Source organism: Silene latifolia, unplaced genomic scaffold (assembly GCF_048544455.1).
Source record: "Silene latifolia isolate original U9 population unplaced genomic scaffold, ASM4854445v1 scaffold_96, whole genome shotgun sequence".
In the NCBI taxonomy this organism is placed as follows: Eukaryota; Viridiplantae; Streptophyta; class Magnoliopsida; order Caryophyllales; family Caryophyllaceae; genus Silene; species Silene latifolia.
In genome coordinates this window covers 1,328,381-1,334,969 of record NW_027413827.1, presented here as the reverse complement: position 1 = coordinate 1,334,969, position 6,589 = coordinate 1,328,381, and the positions used below count along the sequence as shown (strand labels likewise).

The following is a 6,589-nucleotide window of genomic DNA, read 5'->3' as shown; positions in this document are numbered from 1 at the left end:
GCTTCTAATTATACGTACGTTTCTTCATCGTTAAGTAATTTCGTTCGTTTTTAAAACCGTTTCGAGTTAATAAAATCGGTTTTTAATAAAAGTTTGATAATAAAACGAAATTAATAATAAATAAATTTAATGAGTGAAAATAAAATAAACTCGGCTAGTTAACGGAAATAATACGATATCAGCTTGAATCGGAATTATTAGCGATTTTTACAAAACTAACGGATATTAATAAAAATTGCTAATTTAGTGAAATAAGCTCAAAATAGCTAAATGGGACGGTTTTGTTCCCAAAATCCATCTCGGGTTTACTTAAAACAACTTTCATAAGGACTCGTAAAGAAACGGAAATTATTAAATAAATAAACCCGAACTAACTTCAATAAATTCGAACTAACTTTAAATAAACTTATTAATGATTATTAAAATTAACGTATCGAATTATGATGAAATTAATTAATTAGCTAAGCATATATATATAAATCGTTAAATGATGTAATTAAATTCAAAATAGCAATTAAAAGAATTTTATCCAACTTAATAAAATACGGGGTGTTACAATCACCCCATCTTTTAAAAAGTTTCGTCTTCGAAACTTGAAAGTATAAATGAAAAGTTATATAAATAAAACTGGAATTGGAATCGGTAACCAAAACATTTAAAAGGTTACTTATCGTAAGAACTAAAATTCTTTCAAAAGTTTCAAATAAAATTTTCCGACAGAACCAGATTCTCATCAAGGGAACGAAAGTGTTCTCGTTACGTATTCAAGAACATCACATTCCAAATCAAAGATAAGGTCAAAAGGCAAATCATTTGTATAAATCAAAAATCAAAATACCTTCAAAAACATTAATGAAGAGTTTTCAAAAATATAAGTCTCATTCATGGAACGGAATTGCTCTTGTCGTGCACACAAGAGCGCTAACTTTCCAAGTCAGAGACAAATTTAAAACAAAAATCATACGCCGACAAGCGTAGAACAAGTTATTAAACGTTTCTAATAACGAGTTCTAACATCCGATCAACGTTAAAATCAAAAGAAAAGGTAATCTACTTCAAATTTTCTTTTGTAAAAGACAAAATAGAAGTGAAGGTTTCACCTTTAAACTAAAAGGGGAGTTAAATTCCTGAAACATAATATGAAACTTTGACAAAGGCATTATGATTAAATCAAAGTGAATAGAAATTGGATAAAATTTACAAAAATCTCAGGTTTAGCAACTCAAAACCATGATAGAGAAGTCTATACTCAAAGAACAATTAGAGAATTAAATCGAATTTTCATTTTCCAAATCTTTACAAGTAGGGAAAATTTTGTAATAGTAACATAAATTTTTTAACAATGAACCAAAAATGATAGCTTGAAATATTTAGAAAATGTGCGAAATAAAAAGTAAGTTAGACATCATAGATACAAGTATGCTAAGAGGGTTCAAGCTTAACCAACAAAAGAGGTATGATGAACTTCCTAGGGATAAGGATTGAAGTCAAATTTACAAGGATGTTAAAAGATAGAGTTTACCAAGATACGAGTGTCAAACTTAAAGAAGGAGCAAGATGAAGCGAGGAAAGGAGGTATGAACGGTAACGCTCATGATCAAGGAGAAAGGGAAATTAGACAACAAGGAAACTTAAGCAACATGTCAGGGTGTGAGACTAAAAGAGTCGAATCATAAAGATAACTAGTTAACAACCAGTAAGAGATATTAGAATTAGGGAGGTATTCAAGACAAGGAAATAACGAGTAAACTTTTATACTTAAGAATCAAATCCAACCAAGGTTAACACCCCACAAGAAAGAGTGCTATCAAATGGCGTTAAGGGATGATTAGCAAGGGACAAAAGACAAGTTAGGAGGACACAAATGTAACTTCCTAGGAAGAAGAATAGAGAGTTTAGAAGAAGGATAGGCACCAAGAGATTAAGAATAAGGCGAGATACAAAAAGAACGAGAAACATCTTCAAGGAAGTAGAAGCATTCTTCAAAGGCTGAACAAATCTTCAATCTTCAGCAATAGGCACTAAACCTTGATCTTCGTAAAATATAAGTGTCCTTTCAATGGAACGGAGATACCCTTGGCGATCACTCAAGAACATCAATATTCCAATTCAAAGACAAAAAAAAAATACATTTTTACACCAACAAATGATAAAACTAATTATCAGACGTCTCCAATAACAAGTTTTAACACTAACTGACGTTAAAACCAGTGAAAAACATTAAAAAAAATTTCAAAACCTTTAGTTTAAATTAAATTTTTTTTTTTTATAATAAGGTAATAACTCCATTAGCTATAAATAAGCTCACGGTCATTCATACATAAACGCAACAATTATTAAATGACAATCAACAAACAGGTTAGTACCTAACAAAGAGCAAACACAAAGAGACTACAACATAAGATCCTAAATCTACCCATCTTACCCATCTCTCAAGTTTATTATTTTAAGGTCAAGTTATTTATATTGGGGTGCACAAACGTGCGTCGGGAGCAAATATGCTCTGATACCAACTGTAACACCCCCATATATTGCGGAAAAGTAAACACGTAATTCTACAGAAAAACTGGTAGGATATGTTTGTAATTGGTTCAACTAGCCAAAAACCTGTAATTTCAAAAATTTTCTAAACCAATCACAACATTTCCAACATTCCCAAGAGGCGGGTGCCAAAACCTGCAATGCTAACGAACTACTTTACATGCCATAGCTAACGATAAGAAAATGTAATGATACAAACCCAAAATAGAAAAGGGAGACATATGTCCCTAAAATGTATGTGACATAAAAAGGGTTTAAGGTCACAATGAAATAAAACCAGTCTAGGTCCCAAGGTTACTTTGCTCGCTAGCTCGTCCATGTACCCCATATATGCATCACCTACCTGTCATTCGCATTTTATACAAATACGAAAGCCACAGTCAGTGGGGAGTAACTCCGAGTTCTCCCAGCCACGAAATGTCATAATTAATATAACATGTAAACATAAGAATATGAATACGAATCACACACTGCCTTAGCATATAGATGCTAAGGCAATCGTGCTTATCATGTGAACAACAATATAACACCACATAGTCCTAGCATGTGAATACTAGACCGACTCATACTACACTATCATGTGAATCACATAACATCCAGAATCCAAACTCTATCAACCATAGCCGGCTTGCATCTCACCTTCTATGATTCATAGAATCATCAAACAAGAAAGGGCAATATATCAAAGACAGGCATAAGTTCTTAGTCCCGTCAATAGTCACTTTGTAACTCAAGTCTATACCACGAGGTAGGGAAGGTAATCGAACCGGTATCTTGGCTCAGCGGTTACTATTAAGAAAACATGGCCAAGAGACAACACAACCCTAGCCTAAAATCTGTGAGAGACCTAGACATGCGGATACGAGACCATCGCACCCAAGACCCACAACTTTTTTTAAAACAAAGTGATGTGAGTACCCTAAGGACACCACCGAAGGGTCGGCTAGTACTTAAGCTGACCCCATACTATCAAAATTAGTACCTGAGGTCATGCCCCAACTTGGATAAACATCCACTAGTCAGGAACACAAAGGCTATCAAGCAGTGAACATATACTCGTCAAAGACTATAAAGACCTATCTATGATGAAGGCCGAAATACTCACCTAGGACCTAGTCACGCCTAGTCCCACTTGAATACTTTAGCCCACACCACTCAAGACTCACCACACAAGTCAAGTAAGACACCCACTTAACCTTAAGAGGGCAAAAAGTCCTACTTACCAACATAAAATCTAATATTCTATCATGTGAAAGGTTATATAAATGTCTATTTACAAAGATACAATCCCAAAGAATCCTCAATAAGTATTCAATACTACTTTCTAATTCTAACAATAGTAACCATATTAAAGGCTTCAGGGAATCTAGGGCCATTTCTACAATACAAGTCACTATTAAATTCAATAAACTATACATGTGAACAAAAGCTTGATAAATGGCCTAAAACAAGAAAAAGGCCGATTATCTAAATCATTCAACCGAATTTTTACCCGCAACCCCAGACCGCGACAGTACGGGTTAAATTGCGGTGACCAATCACTCAATTGATCGACATCGAGTCGGTCAAAGGGACTAAGGCTCGATTTTTCGGCACAATCAACAAAACATTACCATTATAGCTATAAAATTCATTTCCATACTAATATGTGAACTTGTACTTACAAAAGACATGAATTTGACTCATATTTTCATGTGAAATAAACTACTCAAATAACATTCACAAAATCATACAAGAAAACAAAGAATGTGACATTTATTCGTCGAGTAACTCGGAATAGTTACCTTAAGCTAGCAAAGAGACAAGCAATAAACTTGAGAAAGCTTCTAAAACCCAAAATTACTCTTCATCTTCAACCACAAATGAGTCACCTAAAATAATTATGTGAAAGGACGATATTAACGAATTATCTTTATATAAAATATGAGACGTGATTTAAATAACTTGAATAACTCAAATTTGTCTTATAATAATAAATATTCCATTATATAATTTAACATGCCGAAATATACGAGTGACCCAACAACCACAAGGCATGTCCAAAACTTAACATAGGATATAAGAAGGCATGAAACAAAGGAGGAAAGACGGTCGCGAACTGCACAAAAGACGAGATGGACACACACGGGTTAAGGCTGTGCTGCCCAGCCAGCCTGCCTACCCCTGCCCACTGCCCAGGCCATGGCATGGCCACTGCCCAGGTGCTGCCAGGCCGTGGAAAACCCAGCCCAAGTCGTGGACAGCCCAGTCCAAGCGTGTCCAGCACAAGGCAAGGGGACGAGCTCAAAACCTCAACAACTTACCCAATTCAATGAAATAGGCTGATAACAAGTTACAAAGGAGTATAGCATATACGGATTACGAAGTTGTAGCATAAGAGCATGAATGAACGACAAGGTATTATCGGAAAGATAAATCATGTATTACAATAACAAAATATACACGTTGATTGTGGAGTGTCTGACTGCTAGACCCGACTAGAAGTAATCATCCAGAAACCCAATTCATTCCCGAACAGAAATGCGGAAACAAACCGAGTCAGACAGTCCCATTTCAGTCCCTCTTATGCCCCCAAAAACAGTCCAGACAAGCACCATTTTACCCGCCCCCAAACAGACTCATACACAGTCCCAAAGCAGCATTACACAGCTCATGAGCACATGAGTGACCTGCACAAAGCGACTCAAAACAGTCCTACAAATGCATACAACCAGTACCCAGAACTCAACATGTATCCGTCTCAATTTCAGCGTTTAATACCTCTATTTCGGTTGTCCATATCATTACACAAACCGGACCAAAGTTGGTATCCAAAACAGACTTTAAGATAGTCCCAAAACAGCTTACTCAACACGCTGTGACAGTCCCAAAATGTCCCGAAGTACCCGCAAAAACTGACTCAAAACCGTCCCAATTTCTGTCTTTAAGACAGTCCAATACGACTCCTATAACTTCTATGTAACAGTGCCAAAAACAGAACTCAAACACCCCAGCTCAGCTTCATTTTGAGACGGAAAATTTACATACTTCGATTCGTAATTTGGCTACTTGGACCCCTTATTCATATTTACCATTCCCTTTGTGTATTCACAACCAAGAGTACTTATTCCTATACAAATCCGTACTACCTCAACTAGGATTATTAATATACAAATTCGTATTATTCTATAACGACACAACTCCGCATTTGACAGAGGTTATCGTTTCTCAATATTCCAACTCTCATGTTATTTAATACACCAATTCTAAACCCATCTCACATGGTAATTAAATTAAGAGTAATAGGATCGGTAAAATTGTGTTACCTTAAACGCCCCTTATTCTTCGAATAAACGGTCCACAAGGCACGAGCCTCACCCCGGGTCTTCGAATCCTTCATAAAAGGGCAAGAAAACGGAATAAAGAAGCTAAAAGACGACACTTTTATAAGACGGCGAAAGACGAAACCACTACAAAAAGGAGACTTTCTTACCTTAAAAGGACGAGGAAAGGACGAGGAAGCTAATGATACAAAAATTATCGAATTTGGTTGAGAATGGAGGCGGGATCTGAGGTTTGAATGATCGGAAATGGTGTACGGAGGAGCTGTTGATTGTTGTTGCTGTTGTTTTGATAGACGGATCAAGAAGAAAGAACAAAAAAAAGAATAAAGGGGTGTGGGACGTTAGGTAGATAATAATTAATAATAATAATGATACACCAGCTAGCTTGCTAGCTTCTAATTATACGTACGTTTCTTCATCGTTAAGTAATTTCGTTCGTTTTTAAAACCGTTTCGAGTTAATAAAATCGGTTTTTAATAAAAGTTTCAGTAATAAAACGAAATTAATAATAAATAAATTTAATGAGTGAAAATAAAATAAACTCAGCTAGTTAACGGAAATAATACGATATCAGCTTGAATCGGAATTATTAGCGATTTTTACAAAACTAACGGATATTAATAAAAATTGCTAATTTAGTGAAATAAGCTCAAAATAGCTAAATGGGACGGTTTTGTTCCCAAAATCCATCTCGGGTTTACTTAAAACAACTTTCATAAGGACTC

The 6,589-nt window shown here is 35.3% G+C and overlaps 1 long non-coding RNA gene across 1 annotated transcript; it reads right to left on the bottom strand.

The window, feature by feature from the left end:
* Positions 1-2,575: 2,575 nt before the first annotated feature.
* Positions 2,576-6,375, bottom strand: LOC141640665 (uncharacterized). Its single transcript, XR_012543103.1, has 4 exons — positions 6,014-6,375; positions 5,847-5,914; positions 4,326-4,412; positions 2,576-2,884 (listed from the first exon to the last, which is right to left on the bottom strand). It is a non-coding gene; the product is annotated as an uncharacterized LOC141640665 (long non-coding RNA).
* Between the last annotated feature and the right edge of the window lie 214 nt (positions 6,376-6,589).